The sequence below is a fragment of the Colobus angolensis genome, unplaced genomic scaffold (assembly GCF_000951035.1).
Source record: "Colobus angolensis palliatus isolate OR3802 unplaced genomic scaffold, Cang.pa_1.0 Scaffold233, whole genome shotgun sequence".
NCBI classification, from domain to species: Eukaryota; Metazoa; Chordata; class Mammalia; order Primates; family Cercopithecidae; genus Colobus; species Colobus angolensis.
In genome coordinates this window covers 1,344,730-1,357,354 of record NW_012115522.1, presented here as the reverse complement: position 1 = coordinate 1,357,354, position 12,625 = coordinate 1,344,730, and the positions used below count along the sequence as shown (strand labels likewise).

Below are 12,625 nucleotides of genomic sequence, written 5' to 3'. Positions count from 1 at the left end.
CAGAAGGCGGAGGTTGCAGTGAGACGAGATCGTGCCACTGCACTCCAGCCTGGGTGACAGAGCGAGACTGTCTCAAAAAAGAAAAAAAAAAGAAAGAAAGAAAAGAAAAGAAAATAGACACAGAGGAGACTGGGCACAGTGGCTCATGCCTGTAGTTCCAGCACTTTGGGAGGCCAAGAAGGGAAGAGTACTTGAGCTCAGAAGTTCTAGACCAGCCTGGGCAACACAGTGAGACTTGTCTCTACAAAAAATAAAATAATTAAAATAATTTAGTGGCTGTGGTGGTGCATGCCTGTGGTCCCAGCTACTTGGGAGGCTGAGGCGGGAGGATTGCTTGAGCCTGGGAGGTTGAGGCTGCAGTGAGCTATGATTGTGCCACTGCATGCCAGCCTGGCCGACACAGCAAGACCGCTGCTCCTTACTGAGAAAGATAAATTTCTCTTTGTTTAAATCATTTTTGGTTGGGTTTGCTGTTATTTGTAGCCTAATGTAATCCTGATAAATCTTATAATTTTTCAATAATAGAGTCAAAGAAAAGGGAAAAAAAGAAGTACAATGAAAAACACCCAATTACTTTCACATCTCAGTCTGGCAGATTAGCACTGTCCCTCAAATAAACACCACAATGACAGGTAGAAAAGAATAATTTATGGGAGGACCAAGGTGAAGAGAGGCATTATGATAGCTGCTCCTGCCTCCTGCTCCCACTGAACAGGTGACTGTCCATTCAGTAAGGCAGGTGTGGAGGGTCCAGGAGCAGAGAGGAGGAGGGTACTTCCTCCAGAGAAAACCAGGAAATGGAGAAGAGTATATTCACGGGTAACATTATAGAATCGCAGAATGTTAGAGTTAGGAGGGGTTTTAATTTCACACCTTCATTTCACAAACGAGAGACACAAGACCTAAGGAAGCTATATAACTTGCCACAGTTACTGATTGAACGATGATGTGGTCTGGCTGTGTCCCCACCCAAATCTCGTCTTGAACTGTAGCTCTCATAATTCCCACATGTTGTGGGAGGGACCTAGTAGGAGAAAATTGAAACATGGGGGCAGTTTCCCCTGTACTGTTCTCCTGGTAGTGAATAAGTCTCACGAGATCTGATGGTTTTATATGGGGAAACCCCTTTCACTTGACTTTCATTTCTCTCTTGTCTGCCACCACGTAAAATGTGCCCTTCACCTTCTGCCATGATTGTGAGGCCTTCACAGCCACGTGAAACTGTGAGTCCATTAAACCTCTTTTTCTTTATAAATTACCCATGCTGTCTTTATCAACGACATGAAAACAGACTAATACAGATAAATCATTCTTTTTGTTTGCTGATTTTTGCCCTTCTGTTGCTGCTCTCTCTCTCCAGCCTCCAGTCATGAGACTTTGAGTAAGAAGTCAAAGAACAGACCACAAATTGTGCTCACAAAATTCCTTTTTCTTTGCCCCTGTGACTCCCTGGCTTTGAAATAAACATGAACACATGACTTTTTCTTCCCTAAGCATGAAATATTTGCCAAGAGGTAGGTCTGCTGTCACAGCATGAACTCCCAGAGGGCTCACTCAGTGTCCTCCAACATTTCCACATCTGTTTGACATTTAGAGTGGACAAAAGTTGAATTTCCAGACTGAGGCTTTTATCAGATGAGAAAAATCCAGCTAGCCACCAGTGAGCCAACCATTCACCTCTAACTGTACCTTCTTCTGGAAGTCTCCTCTTTCAGCCAAAGTCGTTTGTTCTTTGGGTGAAATTCCCTGAAAGATAATGATTAGTGAGTCTTTCCTCAAGTCAACGGAATAAATCACAGAAAAAGAAAATTCTCAATCAAAATGCTATCTTATATGTTCTCCTCCTTCCTGTCACAGTAGAAGAAATATTTTTATGCTTTCAAGCCCTACTAGAAAGATAACCAGTATACAGACTTTAAAACAAAGTCAGAAAACATCATATTCTGAAAATTAAGTTAGCAAACATTAACATATAATGGGTGACATTCATTATCAACTAAAGTACCCCAATCTTATTGAAAATATTTCTTGCTAGCCCCATGGAAGGACACCACCTAAAGATAACAGAAGTATTCATCACATACTAATGATGTGCCTGTATCACTAGTTGAGTTGTAGTCTGCAAACTATCTAGAAAAGGGATGAAACATTTCAAAAGTGTGCATCTTATTTTCAAAGAATAGACATTCCTTTCCAGATTGTGATCTGCATAATAAGGGAAAGCTATCATGGATCAGGGACAGATCCTGCAAATCATTCAAATCCACACTCTGACTTTGCAGACTAAGTAAACATCTGGCATTAATTTAGTTTCATTAGAGAGACACTATACCATAGAATTCAATTACCGAATGACGTCAGTGAAAATGGCAGTGTAGAGACATTGAAAAGTCCCTCTCTCCACAAAAGCAATGAATAAACTGGCAAAATTTGTGATAATCGACTTCCTCAGAACTCTGGAAACTAATCAGCTTATAGTAAGCAAAGGACTGCTTAGTCAATCAAAAAAAAAAAAAAAAAAAGCTAAATCTTGAGAAGAAAACTTTGTAACCTTTTACCTTACCCTGGACCCATTTTCTACTCCCCAGCTTGGTGATGGCCTTGAAGATGACAGCCCACATGCGCAGTACAGGTACCTTTTAGTGGAGGGAACAGAATGGATCTCATTCACAACCACAGTGGGTTGTGGTTGTTTGTTTTGATCTCTCTGGTGGTTCCCTGAGGGACTGCCTCAAAGAGCTTGCCTTCATTTCACATAATTCAGCTACCTGAGGGATGGGGATGGAGGGTGATTGTTAAAAACACTTAAAGGCACATGTATTGTCTGATGCCACCTGGGGCAAGAAATAAAAGCTGGAATAAACAATAGACAAACTGAAAATCTTAGATGTAAAGATTGAGGAATGAAATGCTTTGGAGAATAAGGGCTTTGTAAAGCTTCCACATATTCCTAGGAATCTAGAAGACCACACACAAGCCCAGAGCAGGACACACACTCAGAAAAGACCTGAGAAAACTCTAGTGAAGTGGGAGAGTTCCCTGATCCCCCTCACAGGATGTGCAACAGGTACGTGACTCACAAGGGGTTTGAGCCTTGCTGCTGAAACCCCTAGCAGGAGGGAGAGCATGCAGACAGGCAGGTGCAGAGGCCACAGCAAGCACTTTGGGCTCTGGCCCCATGATAGTGTCTAGGGGTAGGTGTCTGCAATCCCAGTGTTACAAAGCTCTTTCAGCTTTGCCATCCACAGACAGCTTGAGTGTCAACCAGCTCAACAGACCCTCTGCCTTTTTGCAAGGGCAGAGGGCCAGTGTGACAGTTTTCTGTGTCCCAAGCTCTTGCTCAGCATCCTGGAAAAATCTGGTCATACACGGGCTTGAAGGATGAAAGTGAGGTTTTATTGAGTGGTGGAGGTGGCTTTCAGTGGGATGGATGGGGAGGTAGAAAGGGGGATGGAGTGGGAAGGTGATCTTCCCCTGGAGTCAGGCCACCCAGCATTAAGATGATCCTCCTCTTCTCCCTTTCTCTGTTACATCATTCCACCATCCATCTCTCTGTTGATCTGCTGGCTTGCTAGTTGGCTTCTGGAGCCTGGAGTTCAGGGTTTATATGGGTGCAGGATAGGGGGTGTAGCAGGCCAAAAGGAAACTTTTTGGGCATGAAAACAGGAATGCCTGTCCTCATTTAGGACCACAGGTCTTCAGGCTTGAAGGTAGGGCCTTTGCTGGGAAACTGCCCTCTCCTACCCAGTATTTCCCTGTCTCCTGTCCACGTCACTAAGTTTTGAGAAAGCTCTTTGCTGATCATCAGGCTCTGCACAGGAGGAAATGAAAGCTAAAACAGGGTTGTAAATCATCTGACTAGAAGTTGAAGACATGCCCCAATACACTCACAAAGCCCATCTCCAAAGACTGTGAGATTTTTGTTCTGGTTCCAGGCATTTAAGGAAATCCCTATAAAATCACTGGCTGACCACTAAGCTAGCAATAAAGAGATTTCAATAGCCACACATGACAAAGAAAACAGACTTTATATATTTAATTCTGAAAAGTCACTAAGCAAACCATAGCTGCTACAATAACAGCAACAAAATGCCCTAGGTAATTAGCAGAGTTGCCACATTACAGTATTTAAAATGTCCTGTTTTCAACAAAACATTACAAGCCATGAAAAGAATAACAAAGTATGGCCCGAAATATTGGAAATAATTCTATTTAACTTATTCCTTCTGTACTGATTCTTAAAGTACAGAAGTACAGATTTTTTTTTTTTTTAATTTCAACAGGTTTTTGTGAAACAGGTGGTGTTTGGTTATGTGGATAACTTTTTTTTATTTTTTTTATTTTTTTATTTTTTTTTGTCTGAGATAGAGTCTGTCTCTGTCGTCCAGGCTGGAGTGCAGTGGCATGATCTCTACTCACTGCAAGCTCCGCCTCCTGGGTTCACGCCATTCTCCTGCCCCAGCCTCCCAAGTAGCTGGGACTACAGGCACCCGCCATCACACCTGACTAATTTTTCTATTTTTAGTAGAGACAGGGTTTCACCATGTTAACCAGGAGGGTAAGTTCTTTAGTGGTAATTTCTGAGATTTTGTTGCACCCATCACCCAAGCAGGGGTGAAGTATGTGTATATATACTATATATACATACATATATACATAATATATGTGTTTATTTATCTAGGTTATATATATGCATATAAACAAATTGTGTACATATATAAACTGTGGATATATACTATACACACACACACACGTATATTCAAGAACCTCAAAAAATTTCAAACAGGATAAACCCAAAGGGATTCATACAAGGCATGCTACAATCTACTGTCAAAAGCCTAAGACAAAGACAGAATCACGAGGGCAGCAAAAGAAGCAACTTGTGAGGTAGAAAGGATTCCTCAATAAGATTAAGAGCTAGTATCTCATCAGAAATCATGGAGGTTAGGAGGCAGTGGGATGACATATTAGAAGTGCTGAAATATAAATTAAAAGTGCTATTAACCAAAAATTCTATATCTGACAAAACTATCTTTCAAAACTAAAGAAGAAATTAAGACATTCCCAGATAAACAAAAACAGAGAATCCTTTGCTAGTAGACCTGACCTACAAGAAATACTGAAAGGAGTCCTTCAGCTGAAATGAGAAGGAACACAAGTAATGCAAATCCACCCAAAGAAATAATGAACAACCGTAAATATTTACCTAACAACACAGGTAACTATAAGTCAGTATTCATTTATTTTAGTTTGTAACTTCTTTTTTTCCTACATTGCTTAAAACACAACTGCGCTGCGTATGGTGGCTCACACCTTTAATCCTAGCACTTTGAGGAGTCAAAGCAGAAGGATTGCTTGGGCCCAGGAGTTTGAGGTCAGACTGGGCAACATAGACTCCATCTCTACACAGTTTTTTAAAATTAATCAGGCATAGTGGCATGTGCCTGTGGTCTCAGCTACTCAAGAGACTGAGGCAGAAGGATCACTTGAACCCTGGAGACTGAGACTGCAGTGAGCCATGTTCACATCACCTGCCTCAGCCAGGGCAACAGAGTGAGATCCCATCTCAAACAATCAATCAATCAATAAAACATAACAACTGTATAAAACAATACTTATAAATTATCATGGATATGCTCAAAATGTATAAAGATGTGATTTGTAACAACAACAAATGGGATAGAGTTTGATAAGACTAAACATTGTGACTATTATTGAAAATAAGTTGGTATTAATTTGAACTTGTTTGTTACAAATTAAGATGTTAACTGTAATTCTCAGAGTAACCGCTAAAAAAAAACCTAAAAAGTATATTGTAAAAGAAATGAGAAGGAATGAAAAATGTACACTAGAAGATATCTATTATATACAAAAGAAGGCAATAATGGAGGAATTGAGGAACAAAAACAATGTGACATATAGAAAACAATAGCAAAGTGCAGAAGCCTTTCTTTATCAGTATTAATTAGCATAAATTAACTCAGAGATTAAATTCTCTGAGTAAAGGGAAGAGACTTGGCAGAATAGATTTTTTTAAAATAATCCAACCATATGCTGTCTACAAAATAGTCACTTTAAATCCAAAGACAAATAGGTTGAGGCCAGGTATGGTGGCTCATGCTTATAATCCCAGCACTTTGGGAGGCCAAGGTGGGTGAATCACTTGAAGCCAGGAGTTGGGCAACATAGCGAAATCCTGCCTCTACTAAAAAGTACAAAAATTAGCCGGGCACAGTGGCTCACACCTGTAATCCCAGCACTTTGGGAGGCCGAGGCAGGCAGATCACAAGGTCAGAAGTTCAAGACCAGCCTGACCAACATGGTGAAACCCCGTCTCTAGTAAAAATACAAAAATTAGCCAGGCATGGTGGCGAGTGCCTGTAATCCCAGCTACTCAAGAGGCTGAGGCAGGAGAATCTCCTGAACCCAGGAGGCAGAGGTTGCAGTGAGCCAAGGTCTTGCCACTGTACTTCAGCCTGGGAGCGAGACTCCAATCTTAAAAAAAAAAATTAGCTGGGCTTGGTGGCGCACACTTGTAGTCCTAGTTACTCCAGAAGTTGAGGCAGGAAAATCACTTGAACCTGGGAGGTGGAGGTTGCAGTAAGCTGAGATCATACCACTGCACTCTAGCCTGGATGACAGAGCGAGACCCCATCTCAAAACACACATACACACACACAAAGACAAATAGGTTGAAAGTAAAAGAATAGGAAGAGACTTTCCAAGCAAATATTAGCCAAAAAAGAACTTGAGTGGTTATATTAATATCAAACAAAATAGACAGTAAGATAAAAATGTTTACAAAAGACAATAATAGATATTATACAATCATAATCATGTAATATTATATACAATATTGATTATATACAATCAAGAAGATAAAACAATTATAAATATATGTACCTAAAAACAGAGACCCAAAATATATAAGGCAAAAATTGGCAGAATTGAAGGGAGAGATCATTCGATAATAATCATTACAAACTTCACTATTCCACTTTCAGTAGTGGGTAGAACAACTAGAAAAAAGATCAACAAGGAAATAAAAGAGTTGAATAACACTATAAACAAACTAGACCTAACAAACTCTATAGAGCTCTATTATAGAACACTCTACCCAACAGTAGACACTTTTCTCATACCTAGCATTCTTCTCAAGTGTGTATGGACCAACACCAGAATAGATTATATTTAAACCACAAAACAAATCTCAAAGACTTCTCAAAAATTGAAATCACACAAAGTTTCTTCTCCAACCACACAGAATGAAATTAGAAATCAATAGCAGCAGGAAATCTGGAAAATTGACAAATATGTGAAAATTAAATAACACACTGTTAACCAACAGGTGAAAGAGAAAAGTAACAAAAGGAATTAGAAAATACTTTGAGATGAATAAAAATAAAAACACAACATACAAAAAACTTTTGGGATGCAGTGAAAGCAGTGCTCAAACAAAATGTATAACTCTAAACACTTACATTTAAAAATAAAAAAAAAGATGTCAAATCAATTACCTAACCTCCTATTTTAAGAAACTAGAAAAAGAAAAGTAAACTAAATTCAGCAATCAGAAGAAAGCAAACAATAAAGATTAGACAAAGATAAATAAAATATAGAAAAACAATAGAAAGAAACAACAAAACAAAAAGTTAGGTTTTTTAAAAAGATAAGCAAAATTAACAAACTTTTAGCCAGCACTTTGGGAGGCAGCAAGGGTGGATCACCTGAGGTCGGGAGTTCGAGAGCAGCCTGACCAACATGGAGAAACCCTGTCTCTCCTAAAAATACCAAAAAAAAAAAAAAAAATTAGCTGGGCATGGTAGCACATGCCTGTAATCCCAGCTACTCAGGACGTTGAGGCAGGAGAATCACTTGAACCTGGGAGGTGGAGGTCGTGGTGAGCCGAGAGAGCACCATTGCACTCCAGCCTGGGCAACAAGAGTGAAACTCCATCTCAAACAAAAAAGAAAAAAAGAAAGGGACAAATTCCTACACAAAGTACCAAAGCTGACTCAAGAAGAAGAAGAAAATTTTAATAGACCCATAGCAACTAATGACATTGAATCACTAATCAAAACATTTTCAACAAAGAAAATTCCAAGACCCAATGACCTCACTGGGGAATACTACCAAATGCCTAAAGAAGAATTAATATTCTTCTCAAACTCTTCCAAAAAATAGATGAGAACACTTATTAACTCTTTATATGAAGCCAGTATCACCCTGATGCCAAAGCCAGGTAAAGACACTAGAAGAAAAACAAAACTACAGATCAATATATCTCATGAAGATCGATGAGAAAATTCTGAACAAAATACTACCAAATTGAATCTAGTAGCATAGTAAAAGGATTACATACCATGACCAAGTTGGATTTATTCCAGGAATGCAAGGATGATTCAACACATGGAAATAAATCCATGTAATACACCACATTAATAGAACAAAGGAGAGAAAAACATGAAAACCTCTTCATGCATAAAAAGTGTTTGACAAAAGCCAACACTCTTTCACTGAAGAAAAAAAAAATTCAACAAACTGGGACTATAAGGGAACTTCCTCAACCTGATCAAGGGCATCTATTAAAAACTCACTGCTAATATCACACTTACTGATGAAATAGTGAAGGTATTCTTCCCTGAGATCTGGAAAATGACACACATGTCCACTGTCACCACTTCTGTTTAACATTGTGCTGGAAGTTCCAGCCCAAGCAATTAAGCAAGTAAAACAATTAAAGACATCCAAATCTGAAAAGAAGAAGTAAACATTTTTCAGATGACCTGATCTTATATATATAGAGAGAGAGAAAACCCTAAGGAATACACAATAAAATTTTTAGAGATGATAAATGAATTCAGCGAAGTGACAGAATATAAGAACAATACACAAAAATCAGTTGTGCTTCTAAACACCAGCAATGAACACTCTGAAAAGGAAATTAAGAAAATAACTCCACTTACAATATCATCCAAAATAATAAAATACCTAGGAATAAATGTAACCAAGGAGTGCAAAGACTTATATATATGCTGAAAATCACAAAACGTTGCTGAAAAAAATTAAAGACCTAAATAAATCAAAAAACATTTCACTATCATAGATTAGAAGACAATATTATTAAGATGGCAATTGTATTGGGCCATGCTTAGATTGCTATAAAGAAATAGCTCAGACTGCATAATTTGTAAAGAAAAGAGGTTTAATTGGCTCATGGTTCTGCAGGCTGTATAGGAAGCACAGTGCTGCACATCTGCTCGGCTTCTGGGAAGGCTCAGGGAGCTTTTACTCATGGCAGAAGGTGAAGCAAGTGCAGGCACATCACATGGCAAGAGCAAGAAAGAGTGTGGGGGAAGATGTCACACATTTTTAAACAGTCAGATCTTTCAAGTACTCACTTGCTACTGCAAGGAAAACACCAAGGGGATAGCACTAAGCCAGTCATGAAAAAAATTCACTCCCATGATCCAGTTGCCTCCCACCTGGCCCCACCTCCAACACTGGGGATTACAATTCAACATGAGATTCTAGGGGAACAGCATCCAAACTATATCAGCCATGTTCCCCACATTGATCTACATATTGATCCTCTGTCAAATTCTGTCATTTTGGCAGAAATAGACAAGCTGATTCTAAAATTCATAGGGAATTGCTAAAGATGGAGAATAGCCTAAAACAAATATGGAAAAAGAAGAACAAAGTAGGAAAACACAGTTCCCCATTTCAAAACTTACAACAAAGCTACAGTAATCACAACAGTGTGGTATTGGCATAAGGATAGACAGATCAATAGAGTAGAAATGAGAGTCCAGAAATAAATTCTTACATCTATGGCTAATTGGTTTTCAACAAGTTTGCCAAGGCCATTAAATGAGGAAAGAATCCTCTCTTCAACAAATGGTGTTGAGACAACTGGATATTCACATACAAAAGAATGAAATCAACCCCCTACCTCATACCATATGTAAAAATTAATTTGAAATTGATCAAAGACCTAAATGTGAGAATAAAAATGATAAAACTTTTAGAATAAAACATAAGTACACGTCTTCTTGACCTTGAACTAGTTTTCTTAAATATGGCACCCAAAGCACAAGCAACAAAATACAAAATAGACAAATTGAACTTCAGAATAAGAGGCTTTTCCACATCAAGGAAACTATCAAGAAAGTGGAAATTGATAACCTACAGAATGGGAGAAAAATATTTGCAAACATATGTCTGGTAAAGGCCTAGTGTCCAGAAGAAAAAAAGAATTATTCCCCTTCCCCGCCCCTCCCCGCGGCCTCCGTTCCCTCCCTCCCGGGGTCGCTTCGCGGAGCGGCTAGGAGCCCTGCGGTGGCAGCACTTTTCACAGCAGGAAGGGGAGCTGGGCTCCAGAGCTGAGCCGCCCTAGCCGGAGGGACTGGTTGGTTGAGGGAGAGAGGGAGGGAATCCCGGGCTGCCCAACCGCATGTTCAGCCCTATCCGCTCCTGCGGGGAGTCCTGGGCAGGTGGGGCGGGGGTCCACTAAGACCGCCACCGGCCCCTCGGCGCTGACGGGACCGCGGGGGGGCGCACCCGCCGAAGGCAACCCCGCCGAAGGCAGACGCGGCCCGGACTTGGTCCTGAGCAGCGGGCGCAGGGCAGCGCAGCGGGAGGAAGCGAGAGGTGCTCCTCTCCCCAGAGTTGGAAGCCCCTTGGCCGGGTCCAAAGTGCCCAAGAAGAAGCCGACGCCCATCCAGCTGACCCCGGCCCCCCACGGCTCCGCGGTTAACGGGACCAGCTCTGCAGAAACCAACTTGGAGGCCTTGCAGAAGAAGCTGGAAGAGCAGCAGCGAAAGCACCTTGAGGCCTTTCTTACCCAGAAGCAGAAGGTGGGAGAACTAAAGGATGACGACTTCGAGAAGATCAGTGAGCTGGGGGCTGGCAATGGCGGTGTGGTGTTCAAGGTCTCCTATAAGCCTTCCTGTCCGGAGCCGTGAGGCCCGGAAATTGCCGCGGCTTCTGTTGCTTAAGCTCCATATCATCAGAGACAAGATGGCGTATTTCCGGGTTCTTCATTAACAACTTTTCCCGCGCGCGCCAAATTTTTTCGCGCCCAGGAAGATAATGCAGCCTACAGCGCAGGCGCAATTCCATGCCCCGGAAAAATACCAATTAATGGCGCATGCGCGATTGTAATTTGTGAAAACACAGCGCCCCGTCACTGCCCTAGCCCAACCTCTTCCCCTGCCAGCCTATATAAGGCATTGCACTGCCACCATTAAACGAGACTTGATCAGGCTATTTGTCTTGTCTCCATTTCTCGTGTTTTCTTGTCTCCTCCATTCCCACTCCCCCTTCCAGGGTCCGTTGGACTGTCCTGCAGGACGGGACACCTTCCGGCCTGGTCATGGCCAGAAAGCTAATTCATCTGGAGATCAAACCCGCAATCCAGAACCAGATCATAAGGGAGCTGCAGGTTCTGCATGAGTGCAACTCTCCAAACATCGGGGGCTTCTGTGGTGCATTCTACAGCGAGAGGCGAGATCAGTATCTGCATGTAGCGCATGGATGGAGGTTCCCTGGATCAAGTGCTGAAGAAAGCTGGAAGAATTCCTGAACAAATTTTAGAAAAAGTTAGCATTGCTGTAAGAAAAGGCCTGACATATCTGAGGGAGAAGCACAAGATCATGCACAGAGATGTCCAGCCCTCCCACATCCTAGTCAAGTCCCGTGGTGAAATCAAGCTCTGTAACTTTGGGGTCAGCGGGCAGCTCATCAACTCCATGGCCAACTCCTTCATGGGCCCAAGGTCCTACATGTCACCAGAAAGATTCCAGGGGATTCATTGCTCTGTGCAGTCAGACATCTGGAGCATGGGATTTTCTCTGGTAGAGATGGCAGTTGGGAGGTATCCCATCCCTCCTCCAGATGGCAAGGAGCTGGAGCAGATGTTTGGGTGCCAGGTGGAAGGAGATACGGCTGAGACCCCACCCAGGCCAAGGACCCCAGGGAGGCCCCTTAGCTCATAAGGAATGGACAGCCGACCTCCCATGGCAATTTTTGAGTTGTTGGATTACCTAATCAACGAGCCTCCTCCAAAAATGCCCAGAGTGTTCACTCTGGAATTTCAAGATTTTGTGAATAAATGCCTAGTTAAAAACCCCGCAGAGAGAGCAGATTTGAAGCAACTCATGGTTCATGCTTTTCTCAAGAGATCTGATGCTGAGGAAGTGGATTTTGCAGGTTGGCTCTGCTCCACTTAACCAGCCCAGCACACCAACCCATGCTACTGGCGTGTAAGTGTTTGGGAAGCAGCAAAAAAAGAAAGAAAGAGAAAGAAAAGAAAGAGGAAGGAGGGAGGGAGGGGAAGGGAGTGAGTAAGGGAAGCGAGAGCAAAAGAAAAAGAAGGAAAGGAAGGAAGGAAATAAAAAAAAAGAAAGAAAAGAAAGAGAGAGAGAAAGAAAAAGATAGAGAAAAGAAAGGAAGGAGGGAGGGGAGGGAGGAAGGGAAGGGAGAGTGAAAGAAGAAAAAGAAAGAAAAAGAAGGAAAGAAATAAAGAAAAGAAAAAGAAAGGGAGAGAAAGAAAGAAAAGAAAGGAGAGAGGGAGGAAAGGGGAGGGAGGAAGGGAAGGGAGAGCGAAAGAAAAAAGAAAAAG

The 12,625-nt window shown here is 41.6% G+C and overlaps 1 pseudogene; it reads left to right on the top strand.

The window, feature by feature from the left end:
• LOC105513668 overlaps nt 1-12,270 on the top strand; it is a 20,356-nt pseudogene extending 8,086 nt beyond the window's left edge.
• The last annotated feature ends 355 nt before the right edge of the window (nt 12,271-12,625 follow it).